The sequence below is a fragment of the Cetorhinus maximus genome, chromosome 13, assembly GCF_964194155.1.
Source record: "Cetorhinus maximus chromosome 13, sCetMax3.hap1.1, whole genome shotgun sequence".
Lineage (NCBI taxonomy): Eukaryota > Metazoa > Chordata > Chondrichthyes > Lamniformes > Cetorhinidae > Cetorhinus > Cetorhinus maximus.
The window spans coordinates 31,990,845-32,014,272 of NC_135891.1; the positions used below are offsets into that span (position 1 = coordinate 31,990,845).

The following is a 23,428-nucleotide window of genomic DNA, read 5'->3' on the forward strand; positions in this document are numbered from 1 at the left end:
CTTCACATTTATCCACATTATACTGCATCTGCCATGCATTTGCCCATTCATTCAGCTTGTCCAAATCACGCTGAAGCATCTCTGCATCCTCCTCACAGCTCACCCTCCCACCCAGCTTTGTGTCATCTGCAAATTTGGAGATATTACATTTAGTTCCCTCATCTAAATCATTAATATATATTGTGAATAACTGGGGTCCCAGCACCAATCCCTGCGGTACCCCACTAGTCACTGCCTGACTAGCGGGGTACCGCTAGACATCTTTATTCCTGTACTCAGATCCCCTTGTGATGAAGACCAACATACCATTTGCCTTCATAATTGCTTGCTGCACCTGTATGCTAGCCTTTCATTGACTCATGAACAAGGATACCCAGGTCCTTTTGGACATCAAAAGCTCCTAACCTCTCACCATTTAAGAAATAGTCTGCCTTTTTGTTTTTTCTACCAACGTGGATAACTTCACACTTATTCACATTATATTCCATCTGCCACTTTCTTGCCCATTCACTTAGCTTGTCCAAATTCCCTTGAAACCTCCTTGCATCCTCCTCACAACTCACATATCCACTTAGTTTTGTGTCATCAGCAAATTTGGAAATATTACATTTGGTTTCCACATCCAAATCATTTATATAGATTGTGAACAGCTGTGGCCTAATTACTGATCCTAGTGGTACCCCATTAGTAACATCCTGCTGTCCCAAGAATGACCCATTTATTCCTACTCTCTGCTTTCTGCCTGTTAACTAATTCTCAATCTATAGCAGTACATGACCCCTAATCCCATGTGCTCTAATTTTGTTTATTAACCTCCTGTGTGGGAACCTTATCAAAAGTCATCTGAAAATCCAAATGCACTTGTAGCATTGTCTATGCTACAAGTAACATCCTCAAAAAACTCCAACAGGTATATCAAACATGATTTCCTTTTCATAAATCCAGATTGACTCTAACCAATCATAGCATTATTTTCTCAGTGTCCAGTTATCACATCCTTTATAACAGGTTCTAACATTTTCCCTACTACAGACATCAGTAGTTTGCTCATGAATAGTAGCTTTTGAATACTGGATGATGAGAGGCTGTTTCCCCTCTTCCAAGGGGTTGGCCATTTAGGACTGAGATGAGAAGAAATTTTGGCACTCAGAGGGTGGTGAATCTTTAGAATTCTCTACCCCAGATGGCTATGGATGCTCAGTCAATGAGTATATTCAAGATGTAGATTGATAGATTATTGGGCACAAAGGGAATGGGCATAGGACAGGAAAGTGGAGTTGATGTAGATGTTTAGCCAAGATCTTGCCAAATGTCTCGATGGGCCATATACCTCCTCCCACTCCTATTTCTTTTGTTCTTATCTTTTTATTTTCATCTCCCCAACTGTGGTCAAGGCAGCAGATGGTTAACCTGCTTCCAGCACTCTGCCAGTGATATAATAGACAATGGAGGGAGAATTCAATACTTAGCAGAGAGGGGGAATCAAAGATCTGTACTCTCCAAAGTACAGTTCAGTAATACCACAATAGGCCAATTTTACCTCTAAAAAACCTTGCTTTCTGATTGCTTATTTTAATTATCATAATTCTTGTTGAATCTCAGAATGTGTTCAAAAGCGTAACAATCATGAATACAAACAAAAGTTTGGGAAATTACAATTGCTTAATATGACAAGACAATATTGTCACATTATCACATATGTATTCCAGAATTTTCTAGAAAATGTACCTAATTCCTCACAAATATTTCAGAAAAGTCTCCTGGAATTAGCTGAATAGAATATTGTATCAACCAAATAAATGCGCCAGAAAAGTTTACAATCCAAATGTGCATATTAACATTTGTTAAGACCCAGTCAATCGGTGTAATCACTTGACCAGACAATTTAAACAACACATGCCAACATTCCAAACACCATCTAATGTATTCCATCACAGTAATTGAAATTCTCACTTGCAGCGGCACACATTTTCATTACCTTTTGATTAACAGACCAGAAAATGTTATCCAGATTAACATCAGTCTGGAGTGATGATGTCTCATAATTGTCAGTTTAAAGGTTGATTGTGACCTTCAGGTATGGTACAAGACACAGTCAGAATCCAATGACAGGGCGTTAGTAATAAGTATGACATGGACTGACATGGACTTGCCATAGAGTTTGAATGCATGGAGAAAAAGTGCTTGTCAGTACATATCCAGAAGCATTGCAGCTATTTTTCAACATGTCTTCCAATTAACAAAACCAGCAGCCCACAGCAAACCTCAGGGCAGTGGAAAATCTATTAAAAGGAAGAATACAAGGTCACTGAAATAAAAAAAACCCTTATCTGGAACAGTCAATACTTCATTGTGATTTACTGCATTATGTTCAACTATAAAGCTTGAGTTCAGGTGCTTTTATTGGGTACACATATATAATGATAGTATTACCAGCTCTTCCCTGTATCTTTTTTATTGGTGGTGATTATAAATGCCCTTTCCTCATGAATAAATTGAATTTAACTGCCTTAATGACACAATGCTGGCTCATAGATGTGAAAATTTAAGTTTTAAAAAAAAGTAGGTGTGATAAAATATCTAACAAAGCAAGATTTTTCCCTTAGCCACATAAATGGCCCACAGTTACAGAGGCTAAAGTCTTCAAGTTGTTAAACAGTAAAAATACAGAGACTAGCTTCAGCAGTGCAGTTCACTGACATGTCCTACTGATCACACTTAATTTCTGCTGTTATTAAAGTCACCCCCTGATTTATTGCTATAGCTCTTCATGTTAATTTTCAGCATTGTCAGTAAGTAGTCCTATCTTCAGCTGTAAAGATGTTAGATTATTGACTGAATTTCTTGTGAATCAATTGAGTAGCATTTCTGCGCCAAAATGAAATATAAATTAGAATTATGAATTATTCAAATGAATAAATGCTCTCTACATACACATTGCTATTTTTAATTTATATACTATCAGTTTTACATAGAATAATTTTTGCAGATATGATTGATAAAAATATATATTTTGAAAGATAGTGTGCTAAAAATTCAATAGCCTCCCTAAATGGGCATGGGGACCGTGATGTCTGATTAACCCATGGCCATGCAAACCACTGCAGGCAGCACACAAACTTTATGCTGGCTGCTAATTTAAATGGTAGTGACCTGCAGCCCAGTGCTAAATACGCTGTTGAGTGGCTGCACGCCTCAGCAGTGAACCCAAACTTGTGTGAGGCCTGCACCACTTAGAGCCAAAAGCAAAATACGGCAGATGCTGGAAATCTGAAATAAAAGCAGAAAGTGCTGGAAAAACTCAGGAGGTCTGGCAGCATCTGTAGAGAGAGAAACGGAGTTAATGTTTCGAGTCCATATGACCCTTCTTCAGAACGAAGAAGGGTCATACAGACTTGAAACGTTAAGTCTGTTTCTCTCTCCACAGAATCTACCAGACCTCCTGAGTTTTTCCAGCATTTTGTTTTTATACCACTTAGAGCTAGCCTGGACTATTTAAAGCTAGCCTAAAATTCTTATAGGGAGGATGCAGTCTGTTGGCAGCAAGTTTTGGAGGCAATTGAAAAGGAGTGTCTGACCTATAGGAAGAGTGAAAATGATGAAATATGGCAGTATTGACCTATTTTGGGCTCCCAGATTTTCTGATGTAGCACTCAAAGTCTAGTACAGGAGATGGACAGCAGGGGCAATGGAAAGAGGATGTGCTGCCTGTCTCCTCCATTCCTCCACTTCCTCCACTTCCTCCTCCTCCTGAGGTGCTCATCATATCCCTGGTCACTAGGGTGTGTCCTCATGATGGGCACGTTGTCAACGGCAGAAAACCATGAATTGGAACCCCCCTGGAGGACTTCTCCAGAACTGTCAAGACAGTGGAGCCATTACTTCAGCACGCTAATGGTCTGCTCAATTAGGTTTCTCGTGGCAGCAAGGCTCTCATTGTATGCATACCGGACATGGGTAGTGGGGCTTCAGAGTGGAGTCATGAGCCAGTTGTAAAATGGATAGTCCTTGTCACCTAGCAGCCACAGTTTGGTTTGATGTGATGGCTGAACGATAGATGAAACAGTGTACTGGTACAGAGTGAATGCATCATGACTGCAATAGTGGACATTCACTAGCATGATATGCTGTGCTTGGTTGCACATCAGCTGCACATTTCAGTGAATGGTAATTTTTACGATTGTGGTTTTCCCAGCGTTTAGATGTGCCACACGCAAAGCAACACATGTGCAGTCAATGGCACCCTGCACCATAGGTGTAGTAACTCGATGTATTGTCCCTCCCTCCTGTCAATCACTCATGTGATACGATTACGGGGACTTCGACCAATAAGCTTATTGTGTGGGCAATCCTGTGGCTGGGGCTTCCGACGGAGAGATCACATCTAGTGTGCAATCACGTCTACATGTCTCCTAAAGCTTTTCCTTCACCAAACCTGCTGCTCCATCAAGTTATTACAATGGGGAGCCCTCTATCCTTGCAAAGCTATGTACACACTCTGCCTGCTTTCCTCTGTTCAGTGAGAACAAGATGAGCACTCTTCCCCAGCATAAAGTATCAGTCACCTCTCTGATGCAACAGTGTATGGCGAACTGGGAGATGTTAGATATATTGCTTGCTCCTGGAAGGATCTCAACGCAAAGACTTTCAGGACCACAGTCACCTTCACAGCCTTTGTGGAACATCTAAAGACACTCAACACAGAGTCAGCTGTAGGTGAATCAAGCAGCAATTTATTCTATACAAGTATGCATACAAGAGATAGCGCCCTCCAAATGCTCTAAGAGGCTACTCTAAATTATACCGTTTCTTCCATATATTTATACCATCCTTGCGATACATCACCATTGATTCACATTGTCCTTATCTCACACATCAGGTTCTGTACATCCACAATTACAGATGAAGTCACAAAAAGTCATGGAATGACCTGACCTTTAACACAAACGACGCTGGCTGTTGATTCAAAAACACGAACTTGCCTTATCTAGCCTGATGATTTACTACATTGTCCAGTCATCCACTTATCTTAGTCCCCTGAGGTCAGGCAACAGCCTATCACAGTTTGATCCATCGGTTAGTCATCCACTTATCCTAGCCTGACCCAAAGGTCATATTTCTTAGTACGCCCACTCTAATGATTCTTTTTACAGCAAACACTTTCAAATCTTATACCAGCAATTTGGTCAAGCCTAAGTATCCCAGGGTGCACCGCTTCACAGCCATTGACAGCAATGTCCTTACCATGCTCTGAGGTGCAGGTCTGGTTGTAAAAGGTGGCACAGTTATGTGAGTATCTCCTTCATAAGGTGTCAATGATGCATAGACTGCACCTAGCTTAGGGGGAGGTAAGAGATGTGATCTCGAAGGAACCTAATTGGATAAGGCTTCCCGCTGAGAGTCCTTTTCCCCTACCTTTTGCACCACCTGTGAGCAGCTCAGCCTCTTCATGCTACCTATGCTCAATCTCCCTCTCCCTCTCAGGCTACAGCTCAAAGAGAATTGGAGCTACAGTGTTCATGGAGCAACTGGCATGCCCAGTACCTTTGCAGTCACAACCATGGCCTTCTCCACATGCAGTACCACCCCCCTCAGACTTCACCAACATCAATCAGCACACAGCGCTTCCACACTAAAAGCAGTAGAGAGTAATCAGCAACTAACCTGCAAGCTGTTGATGATCCCTTTATATACTGCTGGTGAATCGAAGCGGAGGGGGAAGGGGGATGGTGATGGAGTTTCTGCTGTTGAACACATGTTCAGCTGTGTGAGGTTAAGACAGGGTGAAAAATGGCAGCACTGCCATCAAATCATGTCGAAATCAGCAGCCCGCCCAGCATATTTAAATAAATAATTAGGGGTCAATTGAGCTTGTTGCTTGACTTCGATAATACACTGCCCATGCCATAACACAACTGGCATGGGCATTCAGGTGGGAGGGAGCAGGCTACTTTAAAAAAAAACTTTTTCAAAGGGCGGGAAGAAGCGGATACTATGTTTAGGGTGGGGGGGAGTTCTTTGCGTATCGGAGGCAGACCCCCCCAAGATAGTACCTCCCATTCTTCCTACCTGCCTGCTTTTCAAAACACACGACCCCCAACACCCCACCCCTCTCCCTAAACTGCCTAAACCCTCCCCACCCAAGACCCTGGACATATCTGGCTCCAGGATCCATGCGCCTTCTCCTTGGGCCTGCTGGCAGTCCTGGCAGTGCCCACTAATGTACTCTTGGCACTGCCAGGACTGATGGAGCTGCCAGCCAATCGGAGCAGTGAGGGATTTCCTACCCAGTGAAGGGTGGAAATCCCATCCTGCCCCAATTCAGCCTACCTGCAGCGCATCCTGGCTGTGGGGCTGGCTGGCATTGATCAGGTCAGCCCCACTCCAACTTTGCTGCCAGGGCTGGGACCGACTGCCACCACCACCCACCACCCACCCCACCCCCCACCCCACCCCCACCCACCCACCACCCCCCTCCCCCGCCCTCTCCACCCACCCCCGTAATATGCTGCCCTTTATCTTTCAGATACTCTCACAAGTAAAATTATCGGAATGTTATTTGACCAAACACTTATAAGATTATTTCAAAGGTACTTCTAATGAGTTGCTTATTATGCTACTCCTCTAACAGAAAATTGACTTCCATAGAATACCAGAGATAATTCTCCCACTAAATATATAAAAGGTTACCAATTGAAAGGTTATTTTTTTCCCATTTTCTTGCTATTTTTTTCTGCCATATTTTCCTGTCTGGTCCTGCTCTCCTCAATACATTGGCCCCCTGCTGAGGTACAGTTCCACAGACAAAGGTTGCCATCTAGCATTTCACCCGTTATACCAATATGAACATTAGGCTAGGAGGAGTGATTTTTAATAGGCACCTGCCTGTTTATTTCAATAGAATGGGCACTAGGACTCTGACAACCTGGTTATAATTTCGCTTGCCTCTTCCATGCTGGAAATGCACCAGACACTATTTTGACTTAGGCCTCCCCTTAGGCATCCAGTGTGTCCTCCTGAAATTGGCACCTATTTTATAAATGCGAATCCAAGTCCTGTACTTGTTTACAAACCCAAGTGACATTTCCAACAGCTCCAGCATTCTATATTCATCAGTTTTACATTGGGCCCCCCCCCAAATAATAGATGGAAACAGTCAGACGGACACCTTTTATCATATAGTTTAAAAGGGGCCATCCGCAGCTCTCGGGTCAATTACTGACTTACACATTTTATCTATTCGTGTGTTGCTTTTGCTATTTTAACTGAGGAGGCTGTTGCAGCTGGTATTAAGCTTTCCAAAAAAATAATCTTGCTCATGCAGCCAACAGTGGAATTACTTCTGGCAAACCTCAACTTGGTGTTGAGGGTTTGGTGATTGGTATGGCATTATGTGACTACACAAGAAGGGGAAGCAGCAGGCAAGAGTCTAGAGAGACATGCAGATGCAGAGAAGAGGCAGTAAGGGGGAAGCTCCCAGAAAGCCTTACCCTGCTAATGTGTATAAGTGAAAAGCTTTGTGCCTGTAGTTCAGTAAAGAATGGTGTATGAGTAGGTGCCGCTTTACCAAAGAGGCCGTCACAGAGTTATGTCAGCTACCACATCACCAACTACAGCCCAGGTTACACATGTCCTTGTCTGTGGCTGACACTGAAATTTTATGTGATGATACACAATGCATTATACAGACCTGCATCCTGGTAGCTGTCTTGAATTCATCTTGCACCAGTCCTCAATTCCCTTCTCTTTTAGCCATACTATTGGATCAGATGGTGACTACTTTGAAACAAGAAGCTGTTCCCTACTCATGGTGCTCATGACAGCTGCCAGGAACCTATGCACAGATACCGAGCAGTGATATAATTAAAGCCACGGCCATAACAACAAATCATCAGCATTTTCAAGCAACATTTCTGTTGTCCGGGTGGGTCTGGAGGTGTCCTGCAGGGCAGTCTCAGAGAATTTCAGGATTGGTATTGTGTGCTGCATGCTCCATAATTTTACCATTCAAAGAGGCCAATCCATCCATCAATCCACAGATGGAGCCAAAAGAACAGAAAGGAACAAGATGACAAGAAAAGCAAGAGACGCCTGGTCTTTGGTTTGGTTTCTATTTTGAATATTAATGGATCTCTCTTCGGGTAACTTGTGGCCTGTTTTAGAGTGGAAAGATTTCCCACTACTTATGAGTGACTTAGGTCTAATTCTGGTAGGTTTCTTCAAAAACTCCTTTATTTACACTACATTACATTCCAGGCTTCTAAGTATTGTCTCTCTTTTACAGGCTATCCCATCTTCTCTTCTCAGTCTCTTGCACATGTCTGCTGATGTCGCAGTTACATCATGATACACATCACATTCTCATTACCACAACTATTAACCCACTATTCTACAATGCCTATCTTGCCTGCTGCATGAGCTGTTTTGACAGCAGAACATCAGCTAAACTATTCCTATCCACCTGCATCAACAGTTCTTTCCAACATCAGTCCCAGTCCTCTCACTATCCTCAGGTTTTCAGTCAACCCAATCATCAGCATGGGTCTTCCAGTTAAACCATATTGCCAGGTCAACATGTAGCCACAAAACAAATTCTGCACACCAAGAATTCCATAAAAGACAGTTATTGATGATGAGCATTAACACATCCAGAGAAAACTGTTAGTGCCTAACATTAGTACTTTCCTTCCTATTCTCATGCTCCAATGAGGTGCGACTCTGGTAACTTCAGCATGGAGGTCACAGGCTGCTGAGCATCTGAGCAGGGCTCTTGAGCTGATGACCTCGAGCATGTTCGACCTAAGAGGACAAAAGCGAAATACTGCAGATGCCGGAAATCTGAAATAAAAACAGCAAGTGCTGGAAGTATTCAGCGGGTCTGGTAGCATCTATGGAGAGAGAAACAGAGTTAAGGTTTCATAACACAAAAGTTCTGATAAAGGATCAGCATATCGACCTGAACGTTAACTCTGCTTCTGTCCACAAATGCTCCCTCACCTGTTGAGTATTTCCAGCATTTTCTGTTTTATTTCTAACCTGAAAGGCCATAGTTGCAAACTGCAACACTTTAGTTATGACCATGGAAGTCTGGCATGAGGATTGGCATTGGGGTTGACAAGGAAGCGGTTGCACAGTCTTCCTGAGAGTGGTCATCAGGAGATTCTTATATGGCATCACTTGCATGAGGTTACAATAGAAATAAAAACTGGGAGAGCTGCAAAATAGGCTGCTGATTCACAATTATTCATTTTACACTATTGGGCAAAGTCAAAGTCTACCCTATTGATGTCTATGGGATTTGCATCACAAGCAAACCCTTGCATTATGAGACAGGAGCACAATCCTAGTTCACAGCAAAGCTTAGTCCAGAGGTAGAAATGGTATTTCTGTTTTCATGGAGTGTCATTAGTTAATTAAATAAAATAGAATTACAGGTATGCATCTTTAACTCTTTCCATCCTGCCAAAAAAAATCTCTGAACACTTCTAAACATCTTTTTTTCAGATCCTGTTCTGCACCAAAAAAAATTATGTTGCTTGCACAAGAGCCTTTAACTGTGGACGTGTTTTCAACAAGGAGGAAAGTTTGGTATTTCTATAGTGTCTTTTGCAACCAGCAGACATCCCAAAGTGCTTTACAGTCTATGAAAAATATTTGCAGTCTAGTCACGGTTGTAATGTAGGGGAAATGAAAGGCCTCAGTACTAACGTTACTGGTCTGCTCCTTTTGCTCTCAGTTTTTCTCTCTGTTTTCGCACAATATAAATTCCCTCATGTATTTGACAAAGTGGTGTAAGAAACAAAAAAGACATCGCCAAGGTATTGAAGCAAAACTTTATGCAAGGCTTCTCTCAGACCTGAAAATCTGCACGCAAAAAGATCATCAATGAGAATATTTTGCTCCAAGGGCTTTTTACTTTGCCTTAGCTGTTGTAAGAGAATGAGAGCCATTAGCTCATCTGGAATTGCTGTACATGTCTCTGAGGTATGTCTGTCAGATATGATTGAATTGTTGAGAAAAGAAAACAATTTTATTCCTTGAACAGCAAAGAGCAACAAAGGCAACAACGAGTTACACTCAGTCTCTGCAGAATTTTGGGAATATTTAGCAACTGCATTCCTGAAATTATGTGAATGTTTAAGCTGCAAGACTGAGTATTGAAATGACAGTTTCTAAATTGCTGTCATTTCTGGACAACGAAGAGGGCAGTTTTATGATTTAGGAAAATGATACAAGTCAGAAACCTGAACAATGCCTAGAACATACAAGTATAGCACATCCCATTGTCATGAGAGGTACCAGACCTGAACAACCAACATTGGGATCCAGCCTTCTAAATATGTTGTCAATAATGACTGATGCTATTTTTGCTCTATTAGATGCAATGGTTCTCAAAGAAGGGCAACACCCAGTCTAACTCCAGGGAAAGGGTATGAATAGCTGTTAGCCTTACAACCTTCCCAGATCTCTATAATCCGCCAATTCTAGCCTCTTGCATATCTCCAATTTTCATCACTCTACCAGTGATGTGATCCGAAAGTCATGAGGAACCTGCAAGTCAGGATTGCCCTGCATGCCATGGAGTTTTACCTCCACAGTGTGCACCTGATGTCACTGATAACTTCCCTGCCCAAAAGCCAGTCAGATTGTCAGGCTTGACTTCCAGTGAGTTAGGGAATAGATCATGAAGGCCCCAGGAAGGTAAGTCTGTTTTCATCTTGGCAGGGAGAGGAATCAGAGATGAGGGAAGGGGCCCAACTGAGATGGGGGTGGGGGGGTTGGTGGTGATAGGGGGGGCAAGGTGTATCAATGGTTGGTCGGGTGGGTTGCCAAGCAGACGAGTGGGGAGGTCAGGGGCCTTGGGGTGAGGGATCGTGGCAAGGAGTTTGGGATCTAGTGGTGGGGGAATTGAACGGAAGCCTGCAGAGGATGTCAATGGCTTAAAGGGGGGGAATGGGAATCCTTGGGATTGGAAGCCTTGGTTGGGGGTGTGGGATCAGAGGACTGGTGAGGAAGGGCATGGAGGCCAAGGTGCCCAGTCATAGGGATTGCTCAGGCAGGCACGCTAATCTCCAGTAGCTTCAACAGAGCTGGAGGCAGGCTCCTCGTTCACCTGCTCTGACAGCTGGGTTGTCCATAACAGACATCCTCTGGGTTTTGAAGCCCATGAGGGCCCCTGTGCAGGGCAGATTCGGTCATCAGGACAGGAGGCAGGATGTGTAGCTCTGTCTGAGAATTGGGGGTGAGTGGGGGAGCAAAGTATGAGAAGTGAGAGTGCTATGAAAAGGGTCCCCACTTCCATTTGTTCTTTTTCCATCTTCCTTCTCATGGTCCACCCATGCTCCCTTGCAAGCCAAAAGCTGGAGAGCACTTTGCTGCATGTCAGTGAGGCATTGAGCAGCCAAGGAGAGATTTTTCTCCAACTTGTTTAAAGTGGCACACTGAGTATGTGGGTTATTGGTGAGGGTCAGCAAGCACTCAGTTGTCTACTGCGCCTGATTCTCCATGCAGGTGGCCATGCTTTCCGTGAAGGTGGACGTTAGGACAAATGCCTGAGCCATCATGGCACTCTTGGTAGAGACGGAATCCTCCAATCTCTCTCCAGCAGTGTGCATTGCCTCTAGAAATGCTGACAAAATCTCACGCATTTCCAGTTTCTGCTCCAGAGGTGCCCCTCTCATAGTTGACCCCTCCAAGGCTTTACATCTATGTACAGCTGAGCAGAGCTTGGAGTGTCCTTCACCCTCCAACAGGGACTCTCCACCACATTCTCTGTCAGCAGCTCCTGTTCCTGCTCACTTGTGATGTGCGCTTCATCTTTGACAACCTAGCTATCCCACCAAGGTGTGTGTTTCAGCAGTGGTGATGTACGTGCATTCTGTGACTGTTCTCTCTCAGCGTGCACATTGTCCTTTGAGAGATCCTCAACTTTCTCCTATTCCAGCTCCTCTGTTGCCCTTGAAGTACCTGCACATGATGAAAGACATGATTTAGATCTGACATGTGGAAAGAGGTAAAAATCTACGCTTTGCAAATTTTGACGTTTCAGCTATTGGTAATAACAACTCAACATGCATGACCATTATGTGCGAAGTGGCAGTGTGACAGCAAATTCTGTCATCAGGTATGTGGGAGACCCCATGCCTCCATCTCCAATTCCCAATGGCTCTGCCATCCAGCCAGGCTCCAAGGTCTCCATCACCAAAGCAAGCAGGTGCTTGTAGGAACACCCCCAATTCTCACCCTCACCCTGAAATTGTGCTCTCTCTTCTCCTGCGAGGGAAGAACTCAGAGTGTAAATGTGAGAAATGAAATGTGTGAAGAGGATGGAATGACAACATTTGTGATGGGCATGAAATTGCACTAAGATGAGGGTGAGTCAGAGTGTTGGCTGTTCAGATGAGGATGTGTGGAGGTCCCTCAAGTGAGATGAATGAGTGGAGCTGCAGGCTGCGTTCTGAGTGGTTTTGTGCAAGAGAATGCTGAGGAAGTCAGAGCGTGGGGTTTGCATCTGCAGGTTAGATGCTAGTCACCTTTCCTGCTCTTATGAGGTGATTTAACCTCTTGCAACGCTGTGTCCATGTTCTAGAGACCAGAATCCTGCTGACGACTGCTTTTGTGTCTTCCAGCCACACCTATTTGTTTTATGCAGCCGGCTTCTTCCTCATGTCTGTGGGAACAGCATTATTCTGTGGGCCCTCACCACCTCCAGAACCAGAGGTGGGATGGCGGTGGGTGGTGCGTGACAGCCTTCCCACGTCTTGCTTCCATTGTTTTCATTACAGGACCATTCAGATCCAGTGCAGGATGCAGTCATTCTGACCTCTATCCAAGTCCCTTTATATGGGGTTCCTTCCATTGATGGGTGCAGGTTGTCATCATGCCCACACTCTGTGATTAGTCAGGAAACCCAAAGGCGGGATGCGATTGCCATGGCTGAACTAAGCAGTCACAGAGCAAAGCCCATGGCTGCAACAATTGTGTTCCTGACCCACTGCTGGTTCCCCCAGCCCTCCCACCTCCCATAACCCTGTTGCAAGCTAGTAGGTTCCGTTAAAATTCCTCCCAAGCAGTCTGGACAACATTATCCATCCAATTGACAAAATCCTGAGGAATGACCATTGAAACAACGAATGTAAGTAAATTCAAGAGCAAAATTGCTAGTTTACTGAATGAGGAGATGATCCAGGGATATATTGAGATGGCCGAACCAGAGAGGTGTGCTTGAATTTAAACAGAACATGCTTATTAAGCCAAATGCCCTTTATGCAGTCTTAGAATGGTCCTTTTTTTGAAGAATATTTCTTGGAATTGTGCTTTAGGGGCAGGACATTTTCATTAAACACCTGGAAGCAAACCAAAATAAACCTTTCAAACAACCTTTTTAAAACTAGCACAAAATATGTGAACAAATTCAACATAGCAACTAGAGAAAACTAAAAATCATTAAATGCACAATTAAATGAATAATGTCAAAGACTATTTTACTGCATTTTCAGTCCTTTAAACATCATGCTGGGTTCAACAGAGAAAGTTCAGTTTAGATGGCAAGCCATGTCTCCGGCATGGATGAACACAGAATCCCCAAGCAAATCTTCTATGGGGAATTGTCTCAGGGCAAAGAACATCAAGGTGGTCAGTACAAACAATAAAAGAACACTCTAAAAAAGAGCCTTACAAACTTCTGCATTGTAAACCACCTCTCTCGGGAAAACTGCAGCAGACTGGCCCACGTGGAGGCAAACTCTGAAATTGGGTTCAGTATCTATCAAGGATCATCTACGCCAAATTGGCAACATCTGAGCTGTCCAGGGGAAGGCCAAAGGTAGTGCAGCTGCAGAAATTCCCCCAAGTACCGACAATGACAATATGAACTGCCAGTTCTGAGAGCGTCCATGCCGATCCCACATTGGATTCGTCAGTTGTGAGAGGGCCCACAGAAGACGATAAAATAATTTACAGCTTGGACACACTGGAACAAAGGGGAGTCTACCATGACAACAATGTTTAATGGCTACAATGCATATCCTAGATATCCACTTAATGAGTTGGATTATATATTACAAGGCCAAAAGCACTGTACAACAACAATAACTTGCATTTATGTTGTGCGTCTAATCTAGGAAAATGTCCCAAAGCACCTCATGGAGAACAAAATTGAATGGCAACGAAAAAAAGAATAAATTAAGAGTGATGATTAACAGCTTGACCATAGAGCTGGTTTTTCAGAAGATTCTTAAAGGAGAAGAGGGGAGATAGGACACAGATGGGTTTGTGGAGGGAATTAGTGGGATAGCTGCAGCTGAAGACATGACCACCAATGGTAGGGCAAAGAACGGGAGAGATGCAGAAGATGCTGGGGAGGCGATGGCGTAGTGATATTGTCATTGGACTAGTAATCCAGAGACCCAGGGTAATGCTCTGTGGCCTTGGGTTCAAATCCTGCCATGGCAAATGGTGGAATTTGAATTCAATAAAAATCTGGAATTAATTGTAAAAAACCATTTGGTTCACTAATTCCCATTAGTAAACCTGCTGTTCTTACATGGTCTGCCTACATATGACTACAGACCAGTGGCCTAGCAAGCCACCCAGTTGTATCAAGCCACTACAAAGTCTCTCAAAAAATTAATGAAGCGTGGAAGACCACCTGGCATCGACCTAGGCACCAGAAATGACAACGGCAAACTCAGCCCTGTCAGCCCCGCAAAGTTCTCCTTGCTAACATCTGGAGGAGGCTTGTGCCAAAATTGGGAGAGCTGTCCCACAGACTAGTCAAGCAACAGCCTGACGTACAGTCATCCTCACAGAATCATATCTGATGCCACCATGACCATCCCTGCCATCCCTGGGTATTTCCTGTCCCATCAGCAAGACAGACCCAGCAGAGGTGGTGACACCTCTTCACCCAGAGAGTGGTGAGCCTGTGGAATTCGCTACCACAGAAAGTAGTTGAGGCCAAAACATTGTATGTTTTCAAGAAGGAGTTAGATATAGCTCTTGGGGCAAAAGGGATCAAAGGATGTGGGGAGAAAGCGGAAGCAGCCTATTGAGTTGGATGATCAGCCATGATCATAATGAATGGCGGAGCAGGCTCGAAGGGCAGAATGGCTACTCCTGCTCCTATTTTCTATGTTTCTATGACACAGTGGTATACAGTCAGGAGGGAGTTTCCCTCCCTCGGAATCTTCAACAGCGACTGCGAATCCCATGAAGTTTCATGGCATCAGGTCAAACATGGGCAAGGAAACCTCCTGCTGATTACCACGTACCGCCCTCCATCAGCTGATGAATCAGTGCTCCTCCATGTTGAACACCACTTGGAAGAAGCACTAAGGGGATGGCAAGAGCGCAGAATGTAGTCTGGGTGGGGGACTTCAATGTCCATCACCAAGAGTGGCTCAGTAGCACCACTACTGACCGCTGGCCGAATCCTAAATGACATAGCTGCTAGACTGGGTGTGCGGCAGATGGTGAGGGAACCAACAAGAGGGAAAAACATACTTGACCTCATCCTCACCAACGTGCCTGCCACAGATGCATCTGTCCATGACAGCATCAGTAGGAGTGACCACCACACAGTCGTTGTGGAAACGAAGTCCCATCTTCACAGTGAGGATGCCCTCGATCATGTTGTGTGGCACTATCAGCGTGCGAATTGGGATAGATTTCGAATAGATCTAGCAACTCAAAACTGGGCATCCATGAGGCACTGTGGGCCATCAGCAGCAGCAGAATTGTACTCGAACACAATCTGTAGCCTCATGGCCCGGCATATCCCCCACTCTACCATTACTATCAAGCCAGGGGATCAAGCTTAACGCAAACTGGAGGAACAGCACCTCATCTTCCGATTAGGCACTTTACAGCCTTCTGGACTTAACATTGAGTTCAACAACTTCAGACCATGAACTCTCTCCTCCATCCCCACCCCTTTCTGATCCCCCCTTTTTTCTTATTCATTTTTTATTTTTAATTTTTATTTATTTATTTTATATTTTTTCCCATTTATTTTCATAATTATTATTTTTAAAATTTATTTCCATTTTATTCATTGTTTTATCCCCAGCTTTTAGCCTTTTCGTTTTTTTCTCCCACCACCATCCCCTCCCCCCCACTTAGAGCCATCTGTCACTTTCCAGAGTGCTTATCCCGGTCCTGCCATTATCACATTCTGCTTTCCACTCCTAATGTTACCATTATTACCTCCTTTAGCCAGCATCACCACTATTAACAACCCTTTGACCTTTTGTTTATGACATCTTTTGCAATCTTTCCTTTGCCTCCGCCTATCGCTGGCCTTCTATCCAGCTTCACCTGTTCTGCCCCCCTTCAACAGTATATATTTCACTACATTTCTTCTTCCCTTTAGCTCTGAAGAAGAGTCATACAGACTCGAAATGATAACTCTGTCTTTCTCTCCACAGATGATATCAGACCTACTGAGTTTTTCCAGCATTTTTTTGTTTTTACTTCAGATTTCCAGCATCCGCAATATTTTGCCTTTAAGCAAGGGGTTCAACCGTGGTTCAATGAAGAGTGCAGGAGGGCATGCCAGGAGCAGCACCAGGTATACCTAAAAATGAGGTGGCAACCTGGTGAAGCTACAACACAGGACTACTTGTGTGCCAAACAGGATAAGCAGCAAGTGATGGACAGAGCTAAGTGATCCCATAGATCAGTGATCCAACGGATCAGATCTATGCTCTGCAGTCCTGCCACATCTAGTTGTGAATGGTGGTGGATAATCAAACAACCCACTGAAGGAGGAGGCTCCACAAATATCCCCACCCTCAATGATGGGGGAGCCCAGCACGTCAGTGAAAAGATAAGGTTGAAGCATTTGTAACAATCTTCAGCCAGAAGTTCTGAGTGGATGATCCATCTCCGCCTCCTCCAAAGGTCCCCAGCATCACAGGTGCCAGTCTTCAGCCAATTCGATTCATTCCATGTGATATCAAGAAAAGGCTGAAGGCACTGGACACTACGGGCCCTGATAATATTCTGGCAACAGTACTGAAGACTTGTGCTCCGGAACTTGCCGCACCCTGGCCAAGCAGTCCCAGTACAGGTACAACATTGACATCTACCCGGCTATGCGGAACATTACCCAGGTATGTCCTGTACACAAAAAGCAGGACAAATCCAACCCAGCCAATTACCGCCTCATCAGACCGATGATCAGTCTACTCTCGATCGTCAGTAAAGTAATAGAAGGGGTCATCAACAGTGCTATTATTGCTTAGCAATAACCTGTTCACTGACACCCAGTTTGGCTCCTGACCTCATTACAGCATTGGTTCAAACATGGACAAAAGAGCTGAATTACCGAGGTGAGGTGAGAGCTACTACCCTTGACATCAAGGCCACATTTGACCAAGTGTGGCATCAAGGAGCCCTAGCAAAACTGGAGTCAATGGGAATCAGGGGGAAAAATCTCCATTGGCTGGAGTCCTACCTAGCACAAAGGAAGATGGTTGTGGTTGTTGGTCAGTCATCTCAGCTCCAGGACATCACTACATGAGTTCCTCAGGGTAGTGTCCTTGGCCCAACCATTTTCAGCTGCCTCATCAATGACCTTCCTTCCATCATAAGATCAGAAGTCGGGATGTTCACTGATGTTTGCACAATGTTCAGCACCATTTGTAACTCCTCAGATACTGAAGCAGTCCATGTCCAAATGCAGCAAGACCTGGACAATATGCAGGCTTGGGCTGAGAAGTGGCAAGTAACATTCGCGACACACAAGTGCCAGGCAATGACCATCTCCGACAAAAGATAATCTAACCATCGCCCCTTGACATTCAGTGGCATTGCCATCATTGAATCTCCCACTATCAACATCCTGGGGGTACCATTGACCAGAAACTGAACTGGACTAGCCATATAAATACAGTGGCTACAAGAGCAGATCAGAGGCAAGGAATACTGTGATGAGTAACTCACCTCCTGACTTCCCAAAGCCTGTCCACCATCTACAAGGCACAAGTCAGGAGTGTGATGGAATACCTCTCACCTGCCTGGATGAGTGCAGCTCCCACAACACTCAAGAAGCTTGACACCATCCTGGTCAAAGCAGCCCGCTTAATTAGCACCCCAGCCACTAACATTCACTCCCTCCACCACCAACGCACAGTAGCAGCAGTGTGTACCACCTACAAGATGCACTGCAGGAATTCACCAAAGCTCCTTAGACAGCACCTTCCAAACCTACGACCACTACCATCTAGAAGGACAAGGGCAGCAGATAGATGGGACACCACCACCTGGAAGTTCCCCTCCAAATCATTCACCATCCTGACTTAGAAACATATCGCCATTCCTTCACTGTTGCTGGGTCAAAATCCTGGAAATCCCTCCCTAATAGCACTGTGGGTGTACCTACACCACATGGACTGCAATGGTTCAAGAAGGCAGCTCACCACCACCTTCTCAAGGACAATTAGGGATAGGCAATAAATGCTGCCCTAGCCAGCGAAGCCATGAATGAATAAAAAATAAAAAAACAAAGATTTCTGTGGCTTGAGGGAGGGTCATAAGTCTGGAGGAAGAAATGGATGGTTAAGGTATTGAAAGGATTTAAACATGGGAATCAGAATTTTAGACTTCATTGTTGTTTGGTCAAAAACACTATGGGTGGAATTGTCCCAGATTTGCACGAAGTGCAGTAGTGGGCAGGAGAAAGCACGTTTTACCCACTGGCCTCAATGGCGGGTTTTCGCGCCATATAATCCCAATCCTGCCTCATTAATTTGGCAGGGGGTGGTATTGTAGTCATATTGTCACTGAGACCCAGGGCAATACTCTGAGTACCTGGATTCCAATCACTCCATGGCAGATAAAGAAATTTGAACTTAATAAAAAATCTGGAATTGCAAGTCAAATGATGACCATTGTCAATTGTTGTAAAAATCCATCTAGTTCACTAATGTCCTGTAGGGAAGGAAATTTGCCGTCCTTTACCTTTCTGGTCTACATGTGACTCCAGACCCACAGTAATGTGATTGACTCTCAAATTCCCTTTGAAATGGCGGAGCAAGCCATTCAGTTCTCAAGGGTAATTAGGCTTGGCAATAAATGCTGGCCTACCCAGTGACGCTCACATCTCATGGATGAATAAAAAAAAATTATGCATTCCCGAGAAACACACGGGTTTGCTGGCAGGGTATCCTCTGATTCGCCCGCCCCGCCATCACCTCAGGCCTTCAGTAAGCCAGGATCCCTATTTAAAGGCCGCCCCTGCAAAGAGCTAGCATTCTTCTAAGGATAGGAAGCTGCTGCAAAGTCATGGCTGCCAAAGGGAGGAAACATGCTGCCCCCAAATTTAGCGACGTCTCCCTCGAGCGTCCACTGGACACAGTGGAGGCCCACCGCAATGCCCTCTACCCCCGCCCTGCGCGATGGCCAGCAAGCCAGGCCACCAATCTTGCACGGGAGGTGGTGGCAGTGGTGGTCAGTGCCAACGCCCTGCAAAAGAGGACAGCCACCCAGTGCCACTACAGGATGAATGATCTCCTCTGTTCTGCCAGGGTAAGTCACTCTTCTCATCACTCTCAACTCACAAACTCACAAACACATCACACATCCGCAGGAATCTCATTCACTTCCTGTTCAAGGTACATCACTATTCACTCTCTCATACACACCTTGATTTGCTCTGCAGATCGTGTCCTCATCCCGTCCATGGCACCACTCACCACCCACACATGCCAGGCATCTTTATCATCTATACAAACTGGCACACAGCAAATGGGAGAAGTCGCAGACTGCTAAAGCAATGTCTGAAATCAACGTCCTCATGGACTTTGAAAATAGAGTCATCCAGCCGGCTAGTGACGACCTGGCCCGCTCTTATGCTGACGGTGAGGCCATCAGTGTTCAACCAAGTGAGGATCCAGCAGTGCAACGTCCATCAGACAACCATGCTGTGAGTCAGTTCCCCTGTTCCGCAGTACCCCGCCGTGCACTAATTATCCATCCTTGCTTTCAAAGACACATCTGAGAAACAGCTGAGGGGGTCCACGACCCAGGTCCGCGACTCAAGCCACGAATAAATGACAGAAGAAGAATCTGATGACACCCTCATTGAAGACCTGTCACAGTGTTCACCCACACCCTCCACCAACGCAGAGACATATACCTCAGTGAGACCTAGCTTTAGAATAACCTTGGTGAGCACATCGCACTGCCTGATCCACAGCAGGCGGTGGCAGGGACTTCCCGGGTTTCCGGCATTTGGAGGACTGCTGGAGGCCAGAAATTTGCTGAGTCAGAGTCAGATGAGGAGCCTCTAGACTCAGTCATACCTCAGTTTCTGGAGCTGCAAAGGCAAGCTCAGGAATATCAGGAAGGGATGTCCGCTGCACTCCTCAGATTGCAAGGCACGATGGAGGAGACTGTCCGCTTTCAGTTTGAGGTGATAGTGCCGGCATGCCAACGCACTGAGGTCAACACTGATGGGATGGCGGCCGCCATGGAGATCTTGCTCCAGAACATCGCTCCTGCACTGCTGCATGGGCTGAACTCCATCGCTGATGTCATAGTTGGCCGCCAATGGTGTCAGCGCGAGAGGGGTGCGGGGCAGCTCGATCTCACTCCAGCTTCCCCTTCTCCTCAGGTAGTCAGCCAGGGTCCCTTGGGTACCCATAGGGAGGAGGATCAGCAGGTGCACACCCTGGGGCCATCCACCTAGGTGACTCCGGGAGTGTCCGATCCATCTGAATCCCCTCTCCCTGTGACCCCAGCAGCTCCAGCTCCACAGGCTGAGGAGGGTGTCACTGCCACACAGCAGGACCCCGAAAGCAGGCCAGGGCCCTCCAAGAGGACGCCCACCAAGGTCACCACATATTAGGCGTGGCAGTAAGCAGGCTGTCTCCAACTCCACTGTGGATGTCCAGAGAGCACCTACATGGTAGTATTAGGAAGGTTAAGAAAGTGTAACTCTTTCGAGTACATTCACAGTTCTTGGTTTCCGGGAGTGGGACATGAACCCACAACCCTCTGATTCAAAGGCGAGGGTGCTATGAACTGAACCACAGTTGACACCTCTAGTTGCACAGCCTGGGCATGGGTGTTAATCACTTGTTCATAATGTTCACTATTGTAAATAAACTACCAAGAGTGTCTCCTTGCCTATAGCTCCTTGTTCTGATGGGCAGCGTTCATGTCACTCAGATGTGACACGAGTACTGCCTTGGTCCCTGTACAAGATAAAGGCAGGTGTCTCAGTCCAGGGCCTCCTCTCTGTGCTTTGTGCAGCCTTCCCAGCACACTGATGGTGTGCCTTCACAGTCACTGGACACATCAGTTATGCCTGCACCTTGATGGGGCTTATCATTGCTGCACAGAGTTCCGTCATTTTCTCTGTGTGCTCTCAGCACCTGTGAGGTGCAGCAGCCCCGACCCCCCCATCTCATCAGTATCTTTGTCCGGTGACAGTGTGGTCCTGAAGGGTTCAGCTCACAAAGGACGCCGTAGGATCAGGAGAAGTTAAAGTGTCCTCGCTCAATCTGCAAGATATGAGCCTGTTCACAGAGTGCAAATGACCTGCGATCAGCCAGATAGGAGTCAAACATTCACATAAGTTATGTGAGGATCTATGGAGTGTCCCCACTGCATGTTGTCATCATTCCCCTGGAATGTAAGGACTATGGACATCCGCTGCGGCTCCGTGACAGGAGTCTTATCACAGTGGCTATGGGCGCTGCCATCAATCAGACAGGAGTCAAACATTCGCAGATGCAATGTGAGGATCTATGGTGTCTCTTCACTGCATGTTGTCATCATCCTCCACAAATCTAGCAACTATGAGGGCCTCTCAAGTGCGCCTGCCTCATCTGGTCAGTGTGTTGGCATCATCGCCTTCATCCTTGCCTTCGAGGACATCCTCACCCTCATCCCCATCGATGTCCTCCTCATCGGAGGAGTCGTGCAGCTCCTCCATCTCCTCCTCAGCCAGCTCCTCCCCCGATTGCAGCACTAGGTTGTGAAGGGCGCAGCAGACAACAACGATGCGTGACACCCTGTGTGGACTGTATTGCAGGGCTCCACCAGACCAGTCCAGGCACCAAAACCTCATTTTCAACATTTCAATGGTTTGCTCCAAAAAAGTGCGATTTGCAGCATGAGCCTCATTGTACCTTCTCTCTGCTACACTCTGGGCTGCTGCATGGGCATCATCAGCCACGTCCTCTGCGGGTGGCCCTTGTCCCTGAGGAGCCAACCCTGCAGCCTCTGTGGACCCTGGAAGATGTCAGGGATTTGAGACCTACTGAGAATGTAGGAGTTGTGGACACTCACTGGGAACCGTGCACAGACCTGCAGGATGCGTTTGTGGTGGTCGCAGACCAGCTGAACATTCAGCGAGTGGAAGCCGTTGCATTGGTATAGTTGACCGCTTGTTACCATGGAGATCTGAGAACGACGTAAGTGCATTCAATGGCACCCTGCATGTGTGGAAAACCAGAGATCTACGCAAATCCCAGCACACTTGCTTCCTGGCTTTCCTGATCCCAGGTGAAATGCACAAAGTGTGCGCCTTCACAAATCTGGCGTCTATGGCCACCTGGATGCATTTGTGAGTGGAGGCTTGCGATATCCCACAGAGGTCACCTGTGGAGCCCTGAAAGGTCTCACTGGCATAAAAATTGAGCACCGCGGTGACTTTTGTGGCCAGTGGCAGTGGATGCCCTCCATGTCCCCGTGGCACCAAATCCTGCAGCAGGTGGCAGACGTGGGTGACCAGTTCCCTGGACATGCGCAGTCTTTGGCGACACTGGTTCTCAGTTAACTGTAGGAATGACAGGCACTGTCTGTAGAGCCTGGTCTAGCTAGGTGCTGATCAGCAAAGGCTCACTTTGGTTGTTCAGTGGCGTGTGCGGAAGCCCCAGCCGCCCCTTCTTCTTGAGAGTGGTGTTCCTCCCTCTGTGCAGCCAGGCACCTCCGCCACCCTCTATTCTTCGTCTCTGCTCACTGTAAGCCATGAAGCATACAGGTAGGTCACCAGATCTTGATGTACTCCTCCTACAGGATGAAAGAGAGAGACCTATGGGTTAGCATGGGTGTACTAAGAACCCGTCTTGGTTAAGTCTGAATGCTCCTTAATGCATCCCGGAGAGTGCTGGCCAGGACTTAGATGACCAGAGTTTAGTGCGCTGCATGGCTGCCTGAAACCCCACCCACCAGCCGCCCCACTCCACCTGACTGATTGGCGGCAGCGTTACCCACTGAACTGTATGCTGCACTCTCTGCTCAGGCGCAGGCATTCTTCAAACCCGCACTGCAAGGCTGCGCTGTTAGTTTGACCCATCGGGAAACTCGTCCAATCCGGAATGATGACATTGCAAGGGGCTGTGAGCACCTCCACCAGTGACTGCTCCACGGGTAGCTTTCACAAGGACGTTGTACAACTTGCCCAGTCATCCAACTG

The 23,428-nt window shown here is 46.0% G+C and overlaps 1 long non-coding RNA gene across 1 annotated transcript in view; it reads left to right on the top strand.

Moving 5' to 3' along the window:
* Positions 1 to 23,428, top strand: part of LOC144688526 (uncharacterized) — a 933,048-nt gene that overhangs the window by 599,315 nt on the left and 310,305 nt on the right. The gene's annotated exons all lie outside the window — the stretch shown is intronic.